The sequence below is a fragment of the Littorina saxatilis genome, unplaced genomic scaffold (assembly GCF_037325665.1).
Source record: "Littorina saxatilis isolate snail1 unplaced genomic scaffold, US_GU_Lsax_2.0 scaffold_310, whole genome shotgun sequence".
In the NCBI taxonomy this organism is placed as follows: Eukaryota; Metazoa; Mollusca; class Gastropoda; order Littorinimorpha; family Littorinidae; genus Littorina; species Littorina saxatilis.
This window is the reverse complement of record NW_027128475.1, coordinates 80,601-98,808: the sequence shown is the minus strand read 5'-3', so window position 1 is coordinate 98,808 and position 18,208 is coordinate 80,601. Positions and strand designations below refer to the sequence as shown.

The following is an 18,208-nucleotide window of genomic DNA, read 5'->3' as shown; positions in this document are numbered from 1 at the left end:
TGTTGAAACTTTGTTTGAGAATGTATCTACTTCATTGATTAAATCTATGCATGTGTATGAATAGGAATCTTTCTTGTGTCAAATTGTGCGAATTGAGACTGAGTGAGATAGTGAATGTTGGTACATTACAGGGCCGGATTAAGCAAAGAGGAGCGGGGGGGGGGGGGGGGGGTTGCCAGTGGTGGTCCAGGGGGATGTGCCTCTGCCCCTTGTGGGGGTCAGGGGGCAAAGCCCCCTTAAGCTGAAGGGTAGGTCATATTCTGAGATAGGAAAATGGTCGCTCCTTGCATGAAACGGCATAAAATAAACAATAATACATTTTTTTTTAAATAAGTGAGGTACATGTTTAGGTTGGGGAGGGGGGGTTGCGCAACCCCCATAACCCCCCCCCCCCCCCCCCCCCCCCCGCCCGGTAGCCGTAGTCCGGCCCTGCATTAATTGTCACTGTATGGTGTGTGTGTGTGTCACTGTGACCAAAGATACACATGCTCTATTTGAGTTCATACAACTTCCAGTTCCATTCAAACGTTTAACAAAGTGTTGCTTTCTTTCTTTCTTTCTTTATTTGGTGTTTAACGTCGTTTTCAACCATTCAAGGTTATAACAGTGTTGCTGGTATGCGACTGAACATGTTCTATTAGGAAAGCAAAGCAAATTCCAGTGTACATAGTGGTCAACATAAAAACAATCAGACGCATCGATGCAAGACATTTATCAAGTGGCTGACAATTGATTTTGAAATGAAAACTGTTTGCAAAATATCTCGCTGTCAAAATTATATCTTGAACAAGTACACAAAGGAATTAGGTTTGAACCATAGCAAAATGAATATGTTTCAATTTTTCATGTTGCAGACTTAAATTTACATGGACTCATGAAAATACAGAACAGGCACTGAACAAGCCATGTGATACAATACTGAACCAAATAGGAAGAGAAGTACATTTTAACGACAGCAGATTTTAACACCAAAAATCGACACCTAAGACAACAATCAAGAAGTTCAAATTCAATGTACATGCACTTGATCAGATAGGATAGTTTGTACTGCATGAAGAAAGATCATACACAACACACTACAGAGATCCTTCCTGATTGTTCTCAACATTGTATGTTTTCAGCTTTTTCCTCAAACTCCTTTCTTTCCATGTGCATTTCATTTGTCCAACATTGTATGTTTTCAGCTTTTTCCTCAGTCTTTTCTTTCCATGTACATTTCATTTTGTCCATCATTGTCTTCAGTTTGTGGTGGAGTCTTATTTAAAAAAAAACAGAACATTTTGCAAAGTGTCTTCTTGAACAGCTTGTGAAAGATCAAATGAATACAAAGTGTCATAAAAACACACCGGAACAGCATCACTGTTCCTGCATGGTTCAATAAAGTCATCTGCTTTTGCCTGTGTGTTGATGCACAGGTTTCCCAGAAAATATGTTCCATGGACATCAAATCACCAAAGGGAAGTAATCGCTCTTTATGCATACGACATGTGTAATAGATTAAGCGAGAGTTGTACGGAACCGTTTCTCCTGGCACGAGAGGATGAAAGTCGCTTGTATATTTCAATGCTTGTTATTCTCTCAGGTGCCAGGAGAAAAGGTTTTGTACAACTCTCGCTTACTCTATTACACAGTCATGTCGTATGAATAAAGAGCAATTACTTCCCTTTGGTTATTTGATATCATCAACGCTTTGCCTCATTCTGTTTAAGATTTCTGCTTTGTGTTGCATGGTCAGACACATCTGCAATACATTGGGCTTGACAAAGGTCAGTTTGCCCTTGTTCAGCATGCTTGTCATGTCAGGGGTGGTTTCACTCTCTTCACTGTAGGATTCAGGTGCGCAAGTCAGGGCTTCCAAACACTGCAATTTCTCATCTCTGTACGCACTCTTTTGGAGACACCAAACTCTCTGTTTTAGCTTTTTGGCAACACATCCTCCAACATACTTTGCATTGTCCTCTTCATCCTCTTTGATTTCTAATGCACTTACTGGTTCCCTAGTTTTTCTTCATAGGCCTTTAAGACCAACAGTATAAACATGTTCAAGGCAATCCAGGCTGAAACTGCAGGGGATACTGTCAACTCAGTAATGCCTGAATGCTGGGTTGAAAAAGCAGAGTAGTACCTGGCCCACGCCTTCTCCTTGGCAGCATTCCCAACCTTGCCTCAGGGAACTAGGCAGTCATGAAGAAGCAGAAGTTTTTCTTCCAGATCTGCACCTAAAACACAGAAAATCAAATATTATAATTAAAACAACACACAAATATAGCAGAAATCAACCCAAGAGTGAAACTGAAGATGTAGATGCATGCACACAATCAAAATCAACACACGACAACAACCCAAAACTACACTTTACATGAATGGATGTGAACATATTAAATTTTGTATTTCATTTGTCGTTATAGAACGTGTTGACAAACCACTTTCATGAATCCTTATCATGTCTTTCAACTATTTGTCGTCTGTCATATGAGCGTTGATGCGTTGAGCTGTCGTTATGCGCCATACATGGCCCAGCTCATCCGGCTTCAGCGTGTTTTTATATCGGAGTGATCCTTCTCCTAGACTGGTGGCTTTACAGGGCTGTCGAGTCCAGTCTACCCGGCTATTTGGCCATAGCTGGCTGGTTTGTTTATCTGAGGTGACCTTCCCCAGGGCTAGAACTTAAAATGCGGCTCTTGTTCGCATGATGCTCCCGTCATTGGACACCTGGGGTATTTCTTGAGTGTAACAGTGCCACCTGTTACCCCGCCCCCTCCTGTTGGAAGCACCGCCAGTTGGTCCGCGACTGCTTATTCGTCCTGGCAAGCCTGGCTTATTTCGCAGCTAACCTCCATATCTGAAGGCCATCACACTATCCGCCACCCGTGAACGCGCATGGTTGGGGGTGGTCGCCCCTACTGTCCCAGGGTCTTTCAACTATGACATGTGCTATTAATGATCCTAAAAAACACATGAAATATTGTAGTGGCAGGCATGTACCTAAAATATTTGTAAACAGTAGCCTCTCTGTGCAACGAAGCAGTATTTTTGCTCGAAAACTATGAATGAAAGTGATCTTTCTGGTACTGGGACTTTGCAGGCTGATTTTTTGTTATCGCCTTACTCAAAAACTTACTTTTCAATTACTGAATTGGTCGACAAGCCCTCTGAGCTCCGGTGAAAGGCAGTTGTCATTCTTCGAGATGCACAAGCGTTCTGCAATAAAGCATGCAATTTAGAAGTGACAATGAATTTAAAAACAACAGAAGACATCAAGCATATATATATCAAAACAGAATTATGCTAGAGGGGAGAGAAAACAAATATATTGCACTGATCTTTTTGATGTGTTGATCTGACTTCAGTTCCTGCACCATTTTTAACTTCCATGCATGATGTACATTCAAATCAATCAATGGTTCAGTTATAATATATCACTTATCGGTTATTTCTTGAATATCTGTTGTTCCAGTTCTAAATTTTCATAGTCTTTTACATAGATCTGTCAATATTTTTACTTACTTTTGGCAATTCTTGGAGTTTCTTTTGTGGTGATGCTGTCATCTTTTCAGCGATTGAGATGTCGGTACTTTCCCCCTGAAAAAAACAACAACCACGGAATAGAAAGGGTATCTATAAATCTACAGCCGAATTTCTAACATTCAGAAATTGTTCTGTTGCAAATTTGTCGGTTCGCTGAGCTAAAATAGTGGCCGATGTGAGCGAGAATTCTGCAGAAAAACGATCTGCTGATCAGCTTGCGTGCACAGCTTCGGATTTACCAGTGTGTCAGATGCTCTCGCGTTTCAAGTGTTAAAAACAAAAATAATGACGTGCCGTCCACAATCAATCTTTATTGTTGATTCACATGACTCATTTCAATCATCAGCAATGATCTTTTTGTATTGCTTTGTTTGCTTTTCACATACCTCAGCCACAAACTCCACCTCCCCTTCGAAATTCTCCTTCTTCTCCATGTGTTGAAAGACTGCACCGGAAGTAAAGTTACTGTCAAAACCTCTCGCAGCCGCAGACGGGAGTTCGAAACAGGGCCAGCGTTGGCGCGCGCGCAGAGTTGGCGATCCTGTCAAGGGATATCTATGGACAAATGTAGCTGTCTTGTCCACTTGCTCCTGTCGCATAGATCTGCAATGTGCAACATCATCTTTGATTAATAAGTCTGAGGCACAGACAAACACACACGCGCGCACATTTGCGAGAGAATGCACGTCAGTCTATTCAAACATACCACAGACGTGGTGGTGGAAACTGGACATTCGCCGTATAACAAAATCAAGAGAGTCATTTGTGTGTGTATGTTTAATCAAAAGTTCATCTTGCGCACATTCAGTCTGTATTGTAACAGGACCCATCCCGTAAAAACTTCGAACAGATCTATTAAATTCTGAAATCCTTGACAAGTTTTTTTTCCAATCATCTGTATCTGACCGAAGTAAAAAAATCAAAAAAAAATCAGCCAGTACACGCATCTACCCCCTCACACGACAATACATATGTGGCGAAAAAAGGAATCGAGAGGGGGGGAACAAGGAATAAATTAGATCCAGAAATAATTCCACTTCATCATTCCAAAATTCAAGTGTGAATTAAGTGATCGGATAATGTGGTAAAGATACGTGCTTAGTATCACAACTGAAAATACAAGCCCCAGGGTTTTAAATCAAGGAAACAATTAAAGTTAAGGAAAGATCAACAGAAATGTCGAGAACATGTAAAATATTGTACTTACAATCCGTTTCAGCATGCTCTTCGAATAATAATCTCCCAGTCAGCCTCGTGCTTACGACTTCGACAGGATGTTGCCTCTCACGCTGAGCCAGTACATTTGGAGTGAATTCAAAGGCCAGAGATGCAGTACAAGCACATTAGTTAGATCCAATTCATTTACATTGCTACCTTGCCCAATTTATGGCTATTTCTGTTGGTAACATCACACATGTGGCAAGCAGTGCTTGTTGCCGACTCTGCTGGGACAGGCAGCAGACGATTTTATTTAGGAACCAAATTCTGATTGGTTAAAACATAAAACCGGAACTCAAAGTACCACTTGTTCTTTGGAAGTATCAAATCAAGAACAGATAATCAGGTAAATCTGAAATGGGTTCAACACTTTTAAAAAATCGTAGTAAATCAGAAAACACAGTAAACGTTGGAAAAATCGTCCAGTATCGCTTCTACAGGTCTATACTTGGACAAAACATAAAGCAATTCAGTAAAGCTGACACTTCAAAATGTCTGTTTAGTTACACTTTAATGTGCATGTGTGTTTGGCTGACTTGGGAGTATTATTCCTGCTGTGACTTTGTTTCATTGATTCCTTACGGAGAAAAGATACAAGTTGGCTTATTATTATGATATTGAATATAAAGTATGATCTTCAGACTGTTGTTTTGTCTTTTGTTGTAAAAAAATGTGTGATTGAGTGTGTGTCTGTGAGGTTCGAAGTATCGGTTAAACATATGACGAAGACATGTCATTCATACAGTAAACATTATGACGTATGTCATTTGTGATATGGCAAACAAATGATTTACATATGTCGGTGTCACTTGTAATGTGGTGTAAATGAGGTTTTCATATGACAATGTCACTTGTGATGTGGCAAACTAGTGTTTTTGACATGTCATTTTCACCTAAAAACCATATGGTAGCCATTACAAAACCATTTGCAATTTATCTATGACTGACATATGGTTTTACTATACTGACGTCCAAAAGAAACGCGAAAAATATTATTCATTTTACAAATATTTTTTTTCTGGATTAACAAAAGTTGCGTTATTTTTGGCAGCCAGAATATCAAGACCGATGTTTGAGGAAGGTGTATTGTGAATTTTACCGCATCAGCGCACTTGCAATCCACGTAAAGCCCGAGTTAGCGGAGACATTTTTCTTGTGCAGTTCAGCTGCACGTGCAAGAAAATCACAAAAGCTGATCAGTGAGTGGTGTTCACTGTCACTAGAGGATAAAAATGGCACAAAGTTACAGGTTTCATCAGTCCCTCATTCGACGCTATCACCATGCCAAGACTCACTTCTGCTGAACGCGAGAGAGCCATTGGACGTCTGGAGGCTGGGGACACGCCGGAAGCCGTGTCTGCGACTTTCCAATGTCACATATCCACCATTTATCGTCTCCTGCAGTGGTTTGTGATAACTGGCTCTACTACTGATGTCGAGCGAAGCGGCAGACCCCGAGTGACGACGCCAAGGCAAGATCGGCACATTTTCCTCAGCCATGTTGCACATCCCTTCAGAACAGCTGCAGAAACAGCCAGAACTGTTATAGGGACACACCAGGCACCCATTTCTAGGCAAACGGCCAGCCGGCGACTGCGCTTCAGGGGGCTGAGGAACTGCCGTCCAGCCAGGGGACCCGTCATCACCGTGCGCCATAGATAGGCACGCCTGCTTTGGGCGCAAGGCCACCTCAATTGTAACAATGTTTGCTGGCACAACGTGCTTTTCAGCGATGAAAGCCGTTTTTGCATTGACCATGCCGACGGGCGTGTTCGGGTATGGAGAAGAAGTGGTTACCGCTATGCTGACAACTGTGTCGTGGAGAACAACGCCTGTTGTGGGGCGCCATCGGCCACAACCAGGTGCTAGGTCCCGTCATCTTCTAAGGCCTGGGTCCTGGACCCGGCAAGGGCGTAACAGCGCAGCGCTATATGGACCAGGTGCTGCACCCTCATGTGCTGCCCTTTTTTCAAGCCCATGGAAACTGGGTTTTCCAGCACGACAACGCGCGCCCCCACACCGCCAGGGCCACTCAGGATCTCCTGCACCGCTCAGGCATCCAGGTGATGCCTTGGCCAGCGTTATCTCCTGACATGAACCCTATTGAGCCATTTTGGGACTTGCTCCAGACACAGCTCAACAGGGTGGTCCCAAGGCCCACAACTGTCGCTGATCTTGATCGGGCCGTCCGGCAGGCCTGGACCAACATTCCCAGGCAAGCCAGCAACACGTTGGTCCGCTCAATGCACCGCCGATGCCAGGCCGTCATCGATGCTAATGGGGGCCACACACGCTATTGACTGTTCTGTTAAGCGCTAATAACGCATCGTCTCCGCAACCGTACGGTGTTATGGACCATAAGTCAGTGTTCTACTCTACCAACAATTGGACATTAATAATGAAATTTAAATTTGTGTACGATTTTGTTATTAGACAATAAATGACACTAGACACTGTTTTTCGAGTTTCTTTTGGACGTCAGTATATATGATTTCCACATGCCATGCCATATGTTTGTCATATGCTGGGCATATTTCTCTGCTGCCTGGGTAAGGGAAAGGTGCCCAGTTTACGCAGACGGGAACTGTTTCTTCAAAGCAGCGTCTCTGCATCTGCAACCCCATGATACAGTTTCCTTGAGGGCAGCTCTGTGTCAGCACCTCAGACGAAACATTCAACATTACATCAGCTTCTTCACCTGCACTATGACTGACGAAGCCCTCGCACAGATTTATGCCATGGAGGAAGGTGGTGTTTGGAACACAGCAGCCAATGACCTCTTGCCCTTGGTACTTGCAGACTACAGCAAAAAAAGGGTGAACATATTTTCAAGCCGTCGACACCAGAGTATTGTGGACATCTCACCCTCAATGCCAAACACAGTTTGTCAAATGAACTTGAATTTCTATCTGTGAACTACTTGATTTCAAATTAACGTCAGTTAAACTTTTGGAATCAAATTGTCTTGTGCCTAGATGTGACATGTTTTCTTCTTGCAAAATAACTTTGAGTGACTTGTGTTGTGCCTGTGAAGAAAATAACTATTCACATCGGATAATCAGTGTATATCCAGGTAAGCGGTCATTTTTTTCACCTGTTTGAATTTACTGACCACAATAACAATAACAATAACAATAACAGCACTTTATTGTCCATTAAAATATTACATAAAAATGGAAATTTTTCTTCGGCACACCCTGTCTGCCTGTAAACGATTATAACAACAATTGTATAGGACGACACACATAAAACATAAAACATAAAAGGGATACAGTCAAATATGATATTGCACTATGTAAATTTACCCTCTCATATCACAGGAGTTGGGTTTCACAGCCGAGTAATCACATTACAAATATTTCCCACACACCTTCACATGTACACATTGTTTGTTTTTTCCCAGCCGACCAGCCTCTACGTGATGCGAGAAGAATTTAAAATGGTGACTGCAGAAGGCAGGAATGACTTTTTAAACTGGTTTTTGCGTGCCAAAGGGACCTTATAACGTTTACCTGAAGGGAGAATTTCGAAACAGGGATGGATGGATCGGATCACGGACAATTTTGAGAGCTTTCCGCTTAATGGCAGCTTCGTAGAGACTGGTCAGCTGTCGTTGGGGTTGCCCAACAAGCTTGCTAGCCGTCGCAACAATGCGGTGGAGTTTAGCTTTGTTTTTAACATTTGTGGTACCATACCATGTCACAATGTTAAAAGTCAGTATGCTTTCAATCAAACTGCGATACACAAGTTCCATAACACTTTGATTGACATTAAAATATGTAAGCTTCCTGAGAAGAAAAAGTCGCTGCTGAGCTTTCTTATAAACAGCATGAACATGATCACTAAAAGTCAGCTTATTGTCAATTGAAACCCCAAGATATTTGAAGGTTTCCACAAGTTCAACTTCCTTGTCGCTTATTCTCACTTTTTGGGGACCACAATTATCACTTTTTCCTCCAAAAATCATTTCTTTTGTTTTGCCTACATTCAACTGCAAGAAGCTGGACTTGAACCATTCATTCAGAAGATCAACTTGGGTAAAATATTTTGACAAAGTTTCGTCGTCCTTCAGACGCCCAACGAGGGCCATGTCGTCTGCATATTTAATGAGGGCTAGAACTGGATCATTTAAAAGCATGTTGTTTGTGTAAATGGAAAAAAGGACAGGAGAGAGAACACAACCTTGTGGGGCCCCGGTGTTTAAAACAACTTCGTCTGAAAGCACAGAATGACCAAACAAACGGTTGCTGAGGCTGACACGTTGTGGCCGATCGCATAGAAACTCCCTGACCCAGAAAATCAAATTATTGTTCACATCTAACTGGACTAACCTCTGGATAATTATATGGGGCTGAATCGTATTAAAGGCTGATGAAAAATCCATAAAAAGAACTTTAGATTATTACTGTACATACTGGCAATAAATGTACTAACAGAATGCTATCAATGCGTAAACACTGGTACACAGTTTACAACCAGAACCCTTACCAGATGTTGGTATAATGTCTCACAATACATTGTGAATTTCAGGTATTAATGTTGTCTTGGGAGTGCAAATACTTGGAATAATAGGTTTCACAAGTTGAGTACTGAAACGGTTTGATATTTTTAAACCCTACACAACAAGAGGCAAAGCCTTCAAGGCTCACGTAAGAAATCGACAAACAGTAACACAAACTCAATCACTCCGTCACACATACACACAGTAACACACACACACACACACACACACACACACACACACACACACACACACACACACACACACACACACACACACACACACACACACACACACACACACACATAACAGTAAGCATAGGTGAAACTGTGCAAGAAAGCGAGACCCTGGATCTGCCAAGTAGTCTCGGCCCGCTCACAATAACAATGACCGAGACTTTCAGTAATTCCTTTGCGTGACGTCTAACCCTCTTACGTCATAATGTGACGTCTTCAAATAGTTTCTATCACACACGTCAAACACTTTTGACCGAGACGTAATCTTCTTATGCGAGCTTTATCCATAGACTCTATGTTAAAGTTTCTATCACACACACACACACACACGCACGCACGCACGCACGCACGCACGCACAGACAGACAAAGTTTATCATCGCATAGGCTACACTTACGTGAGCCAAAAACCGAAGGGTTACCCCAAAGCCAGTGCTTGGTTATTGTCCCAAACGTTGCTTATAATCAAAGTAAAGTTTGCAACCATAACCCTACAGCTGTCTCGTGTTAGGTTCTGACTCTGTCAATGACAGTCCGTGGAAATGAAATATAAAGCCCACAAGCCTTCATCGACTCATTGTAATGACATTGTTGTTGTTACCACCCCCAAATTAATCAGTATTCTGCTCAAACCACAATCATATTTCTAAACACTGGTAGCCTATTGAGCAGAAACCAGTTTAACAGTGAGATAAAATTCTCAAAGCCACAACCCTACAACGGGGAGATACTTGCTTGTGGCTGACTGCCTAATCTCAGCTGGGTGCTCACAGAAAAGCCACAACACTACAACGGGGAGGTGTTTGCTTGTGGCATAACTGCCTGATCTCAGCTGGGTGCTCACAGAAAAGCCACAACACTACACCGGGGAGGTGTTTGCTTGTGGCATAACTGCCTGATCTCAGCTGGGTGCTCACAGAAAAGCCACAACCCAACAACGGGGAGGTGTTTGCTTGTGGCATAACAGCAACTCATTGTTCATGCTGTCTTCTCAGAACCAGAACCAAATATAAATTTTAAATGTATATTGTGCATCTTTCTTGTACACATTTTCAACAAAAAAAACTGTATCAGTAATAACAATGCATAAATATCTACCAATGTGCGGAATCTTGTGTATTTATTTGAAAAACTGGAATGTTGGTGTGCGGCTGAACATTTCAATCGAGCATTACTCAAAATGGCTAAAATTGAGATGTGTGGTTGTGACTTTAAACAGACGAATATATTATCTTGATACACAAGCTCTAGTGTAGGTTAATGATTGTAGATAAGGTTTGCCATGATATTTATGCTGATGCAGTTTAAAAGTGTGTATGTGTGTGCGTGCGTGTTTGTGCCGTCTTGTACGTGTGTGTGTGTGTGTGTGTGTGTGTGTGTGTGTGTGTGTGTATGTGTGTGTGTGTGTGTGTGTGTGTGTGTGTGTGTGTGGATTGCACAAGATCTCCTTCAGGGACAACTACACCAACGACAAATCGTCTGTTTAGAGCCACAACCATTATCTCGATTTATTTGGTTTTTATTTTTTTTACAGATTTGCGTGCATAATGTGTTCATAAATATCATGTGAATGTGTCATATCAATAAGTTATATGATACATTAAAGGGATAGTATCCGCCTGGAAAAGGCCTTCAGATCGCTTTCAAAGCTTCACCATAAGATTCTATGTTACAAATAATGCTACCATCCACGAGGAATAACTTCACTTTGCAAATTCAACAGTTTTGATAGCTAATTAACTGTCGTAAAAGAATCCAAGGAAAGAGCACTCTTGTAATGGTTGGGTGATTTCCCCTTGTCCAATTGGTCACAACAATCAAAATGGCGTCTCTCGGCGATTATTTTAGTCTGACAAGGTGAGTGTTACATAGTAAACGTTATCTGACAGAAAATAATGCTTTCAAGGAGACAGTCAGTATCTGTTTACAAGTTGCTCTGAGCAGGACTGCAAAGCCTGAATCGATCATGCGAGTAAAATAGCTCTGGTGCACTCCGAATCATTCGCCTTGATAGAGATCATTCGGTACTGGTAGTACTTAGTCCGATATGCGATTATCTTGGACATGTTTGTTGCCTGTTGGTGATCCTTTCAAATGTCTCTGAAGTTGCACTTTTACTCCCTTACGTATATGCATTGTTAAAACTTCCATTCATGTCACTGATCGATCACTTGGAACAGTAAACGTGCGCTTTGCGTGCAAGACGGAAGTCGAAGCAGCATTTCACCGAACATGAGAGAGCTCTGAAAATCGTGTTTATTCTCAGAATAGTAACCCAAAAGAGAAGACATACTTATCCCACTGAACAGTGTCGAGGAAATCATTGTCTTGTGCATTTGTTGTGTGTGTGTGTGTGTGTGTGTGTGTGTGTGTGTGTGTGTGTGTGTGTGTGTGTGTGCCTGTGTGTTTGTGTGTTCTCAGACTTGTGTATGCATGATCACTGTGTGTGTGTGTGCGCGCGTGTGTGTGTGTGTGCGTGCGCATGCAGGGGAGTATATGTCAAACTCAAGTGAGCTTTTCTTGAAGTTGATGATGATTGAAGTTTGGTACAATAACTCATTACCTGTAAGGTGGATTGATGAATACTCAGAATAGTGTATCCTTTTCATGAATTTGTCTTTATTTCCAGGCTATGGAAGTTTCATGTTCAAAACAACAACAGAGCTGCCCCTGCAAGAGAAAAGGTGCGGAGGCAGGATAGGGAGAGGAATTAGCAGTCTCTATGTGTGGGCAGATGAAGAGGAAAGGAAAGTCCTCTCAAACTGAAATTGGTTTGCTGGGGAAGAAGGCTGATCCAAAAAACAACACCGCCCTCCAAGTCCAACCCTCCTCTAAACTCAATAATTCCAGTAAGTACCTTTTTATTCTGCAAGATTTGTTAGGTGGATGACTTTGTTGCAGGGTATATTAAATAATGACAAAAAGTGAGGTTTGCAGGTCTCAGTCGCAAATTATATTACTGGTGCCTATTGTTTTTTGCTATTCTAGTGAATGTGTATACATATATTTATTTCCTATTTTCAGAAGATAATGACAAATAATTAAAATTCAGCTTCAGCATCCAGATTTTGTCGAGATATTTTGTGCAGTTACATGTCACTACACACAACTTTTTAGTGTCTCATAAAGGGAAATACAAATGAACAGTCCCAACAATTGGGGTGCTGTACCATGAAACCCCTCTTTAAAAACCTTCACAATTCAAGATCTCCCCTATTTTAAGACCTTGTGTTTCAGATGTTTAGGTCATAACCTCTGCAAATGTGCCTTCATTGTAAGACTTCTTGCTTTTTAAGACCTTATTTTCTCAGATTTTGGGGGGTCGTAAAAGGCGGTTCCACTGTATTCTAAAATATGAATTCTTGTTTACTGTTTAAACTACACCCATTTGCTCTTTGTAAATGAAGGATATTTTTCAGATTGATTATTTCTGCCTCCATACTGATCTTTATAATATATATGACACATTGGCGAGCAGATTCCATGATCATGCTAAAAATGTAGGAAGTCATAATTATGATGTTTAGGTTTTAGAATTGTGTATGCCTTGCAGTTCAAATTCATGTCTGCCTTCCTGTTCAATTGTTTACAAATCAAGACAATCCATGAGACACATTTTCCAACCACATGTCACACAGCAGTTCTGCTTGAAACATCCGAATCGAATAGTATACCAAACAGGCCTTTATGCGGTTTAGCACTTGACTACTGCTGCTTCAATACCACTTGTGCAGAAAAAAATTAGAGATACAGTGGAGCCCTTCTTTTAAGATATTACAAACTCAATTAAAGATCAAAACTTGACTAAATGTAAAAAGCAATATGTGTTAAAATGGATGTTATAAACAGAAATCTGAGAAAGTAATGTCTTAAAAGAAAAGACAAATGTTTAGAAAAAAGGCAGGGGGGGGGGGGGGTGGCAAACTTAGGTTTTACTGTTCAATGCATGGGTAAACTGGGCATTCAATCCAAGTACCTAAAGATGTGTAACTGGCACTTTTGCTCATGGTAGTACTGGAACACATTTTTACACAGTGCCACTGGTCAGTGCACGGCGGTTCCCCCTTTCACAGATAACATGATTAAGTTTGCTGCTGGCACCTGCCCACGCAGCCCCTGCCCTGCTTATCTGTTATCAGATTCCTGGCCCCGCTGGGGCTTCAGCCTTCTTTGTTCCACTGGCTGGCAGCAGAAAATGAGTCAATTTCCCACGGTTTAATTGCCTTCCTGCCACTGCCTCACAGCAGAACCAGATGTTTTATCTAGTTTATATCTTGAAGAGCCCTGTCTGGAGCACTTTCCATGTGGTTTCGTCTTAAAGACTGTTTGTCTTGTATTAGTTTCTGATCATCAGAGTACATGTACGCTGTGTGTTTCATTTGTGTGGCATTGTGTTGTGACAGGCAAATTTTTCACCCACTGTTCAGCAGAAAAGAAAGGATTGAATCATAGTATTATTACAAGTGACATCACACTCAGTTATTTTGTGCAGCAGTGTGACCTAATATTTCCAGTTTTCTTCTTTGTCTTCATGTGTCCCTGTCAAAGTGCTCCTCAAAAGAGAGTGCTTAATGAAGCAATGTCACACGCTTTCCTTCTTTGCCACTACTAAAGCAAACGTGTGCAAGATTGTATGTTACACGCTTTGGAGCATGTGCAAGAACGGATTCAAACTCGAAATCGTCCCTCCAAAAGCCCCAAAATGCACACACGACTTTTATTTCTCCTGCTGTTGTCGTGTCTTCTCTTTACAAATTCTTCAACGCTGAGAATACTGAAAACGGCATCCCAGACTACAGTACTGTTTCCATACGCGAGTTTAGCTTCCCTTGGAAAGTGGCTCGCTCAGGAGGCCTGTTAGTCTGAAACTAGAAGGACAGAGTTCTGAACATAGATGACAAAGACCCCGGAAAGAACAAACATTTCGCGGATGCAGACACAGAAAGACGTCATGAAGAATGGAATGCTTCAAAAGATACAGACTGTGACGATGACTGTGACGTCATTCACATATACCGAGACGTCATTCATAGTTGTTCGTTCACTTTCGTCAAAAAGTAGATCTTTCCACAATGGCTGCTCCTGTGTTTAGGTTTATCAAGCGTGAGTACGCAAAACGTGTTTGTTCTCTCCTCTGTTGAAGCTGTGAGACATAATCGCCATTACGAGCTAGTCGTGTGACAGAGAGTGTTCTTGCACACTCGACCGCTGCTGTTTCACTCCGGCTAAAGCTACAGTCTCGTATGGTGTAGATATTCATTTTCACAATCTAGACACTGTGCGAAAAGTGGCGTTTTGTATCTTACAAAACTACTCAAAATCCCCAAAAAACTTCAAGTTTCAATGGGTTTATCACATTTTGGTGTTCACGACAATGCCAGATTTTGATTGGATTTTGTTGAAGTTATCGCTGCGAAATTGCCTGGAATTTCAGCGCGTTTTGCGACGGTCAAAACATCATGTTAAACCATGTTACAGCATGTCTGTAACATGCAAAAATGTCAAGTTTTGATGGGATTAAAGCTTTGGTTTAACGCCAAGTAACATCATGTTATCGTAGACTTAACTTGCAAAACTGCTTGTTTTGGTGGTGTTACAGCTTGCTTGTAATGTGATTAACATCATGTTATTGCTGGTTTAACATGCAAAACCCCATGTTATGTTGGTGTTAAAGATTGCTCAAATGCCTATTAACTCCATGTTATGTTGGTGTTAAAGCTTGCTCAAATGCCTATTAACACCATGTTAGTTGGTGTTAGGCTTGATTATTAATGTAAAAAAACACCATGTTATGACGTTCACATAATTGTTTTCACCTGGATGGAATTTTGTGGAAAAGAAAGCATGTTCTTTGGGAATTGTGTGCGGGTTTCATGCTTGGATATTGCACTTTGCTGACTTGTCACAGGTCAATTTACATTTAACAATATTAGTTTTCAAATGCATCATCCTTCACACATTATGTAAACATCTTTAACATTAACACTTTGGTTGTAAAATTATTGCACTTTATTCAAACAGGACAAAAACAAAAATGCTGATTCACAATGTACAATAGCAAAGGACTATTTTGAGTGGAGACAGTGTTCATCCACACTATAATTGGATAAGCTAAAAATAAATTATTAAATCGGTGAAGGCCACACGAAATGAAAACACACCATCAGTAAATAACTTCCCTTGTGAGTAAGAGCGTCATACCCATAAAAGCCATGTAAGTTTTAGCCCATGTGAGTGTGTGTTGGGAGGGGAGGGGGGGGGGGGGGAGGGGGCAGATGCCCTGTGAAAACATTGGCCATAGATGTGAATTACTTCCCTTGGGTATGAACATTTATGAATGATTAAATGGGTGAAAGAAGGCCACACAAAATGAAAATCAGTAAATAACTAAATCACTTCTCTTGTGAGTAAGAACAGTCATACCAATGTTTCAACTTTTTGCTAAAAATTCGCCCACAATGTGACCTTCAAAGTTGAAAAGGGGCAACTGAACTTCATGTTTAGATGTCATGGAGACCAACATGTCAGTAAATTTTGAAAGCCCTAGATTCATAAACATCTGAAAACTGCTCAACGTCTTTGCATCACGGCACATTAATAAAAGTAAGAGTTAGTAAGACTGGCCTAACTGCTATGGTGAGGCAGTAATCACTCGTTGATGAATTCTTTTCTTTCTTTCTTTGTTGTTTAACGTCGTTTTCAACCATTCAAGGTTATATCGCGACGGGAAAAGGGGGAGATGTCAATTGTTTCTTGTTCACAAAAGCACTAATCAAACAAGAAGAGCAAACGCTCGATCGAGTCACTTTCGCAGTTCTGAATATTATATGAGGCATCAGATGGACAGGAAGAAATTGCTATTCACAACACAATGCATACCTGAAGAATGAGATTGCATGGATCGAGCAACAAAATATTTACCTTGGCATTAAAAATACTCTCATTAATCTCACATAAACAAACCCCATCAATAACTTAATTCACGTAAACTAGCATCATTAATTTTTTTTGAAGCAATCATATTAACAGTAGACACACTAACATTTGTTACTCTTAGAGCTGTGTCACTTTTATAGTTTACGAGAAAAGCCCAACGTTAAGTTGTGTGTTGACAAACAGGAAAGGCTAGTTATCTCCCCTGTGTTTCCGATAACGTTTGTAAAAAGCTACAGATGTAAATAATTTGATGTAAAGAATAATCCTATAAAGTTTGAATCAAATCCGATGAATAGTTTCAGAGATATGATATTTCAATTTTTTTTCCTTCAAGACATACCTGTGACCTTGAAAAAGGTCAAAGGTCACCAAAGCAGACGTCAAAGTGTAGAGGTCACTGGGAGTCACGTTCACATAAAATTTGAGCCCGGTCACTTTTATAGTTTCCGAGAAAAGCCCAACGTTAAGTTGTGTGTTGCCGAACAGAAAAGGCTAGTTATCTCCCTTGTTTTTCTGATAACGTTCGTAAAAGGCTACAGATGTAAATACTTTGATGTAAAGAATAATCCTACAAAGTTTCAATCACATCCGATGAACTTTGTCAAAGATATAAAATGTCTAATTTTTCCTTTGACGCTGACCTGTGACCTTGAAAAAGGTCAAAGGTCAACGAAACCATCGTTAAAGTGTAGAGGTCATTGGAGGTCACGACTAAACAAAATATGAGCCCGATCGCTTTGATAGTTTCCGAGAAAAGTCCAACGTTAAGGTGGTGTCTACGGACGGCCGGCCGGCCGGCCGGCCGGACAGACTAACACTGACCGATTACATAGAGTCACTTTTTCTCAAGTGACTCAAAAACTGCTCCAGGGGCTTGCAATGTAGTACAATATATTACCTTACTGGGAGAATCCAAGTTTCCAGTACAAAGGACTTAACATTTCTTACATACTGCTTGACTAAAATCTTTACAAACATTGACTATATTCTATACAAGAAACACTTAACAAGGGTAAAAGGAGAAACAGAACCGTTAGTCGCCTCTTACGACATGCTGGGTAGCATCGGGTAAATTCTTTCTTGTCCCAACCAATATGGGACTCCCCCTAACCCGCGGGGGGTCTCGTTGATGAAGAATTATTTGAATTCTGAATTTCGAACAAACAAATGCAGTGTCCCTCCAAACAGGCCTCCAAGAATAAAAAAAAGCTGGTCTTAAAAAGGAGGAAATCTGCTTAATATGTAGGTAAATGCACAACAGGTTGTGAACAGAAAATCCAAAAACGTAAGGTCTTAAAAGCGGGGAAGTTTGAAAAGGGGGGGACCTAAAATGTGGCGATCATAACAACCGGCATGGGTGGCCGAGTGGTAACGTACTTGCGCTCGGAATCGAGAGGTTGCGTGTTCGACCCTGGGTCAGGCCGCTATTTTCTCCCCCCTTTCCTAACCTAGGTGGTGGGTTCAAGTGCTAGTCTTTCGGATGAGACGAAAAACCGAGGTCCCTTCGTGTACACTACATTGGGGGTGCACGTTAAAGATCCCACGATAGACAAAACGGTCTTTCCTGGCAAAATTGTATAGGCATAGCTAAAAATGTCCAACAAATATCCGTGTGACTTGGAATAATAGGCCGTGAAAAGTAGGATATGCGCCAAAATGGCTGCGATCTGCTGGCCGATGTGAATGCGTGATGTATTGTGTAAAAAAAATTCCATCTCACACGACATAAATAAATCCCTGCGCCTTGAATATGTGCACGATATAAATTGCATAAAAAAAAAAAAATTTAAA

At 41.2% G+C, this 18,208-nt stretch overlaps 1 pseudogene; it reads right to left on the bottom strand.

Moving 5' to 3' along the window:
* Positions 1-553: 553 nt before the first annotated feature.
* LOC138956822 (uncharacterized) lies at positions 554-2,840 on the bottom strand (annotated as a pseudogene).
* Between the last annotated feature and the right edge of the window lie 15,368 nt (positions 2,841-18,208).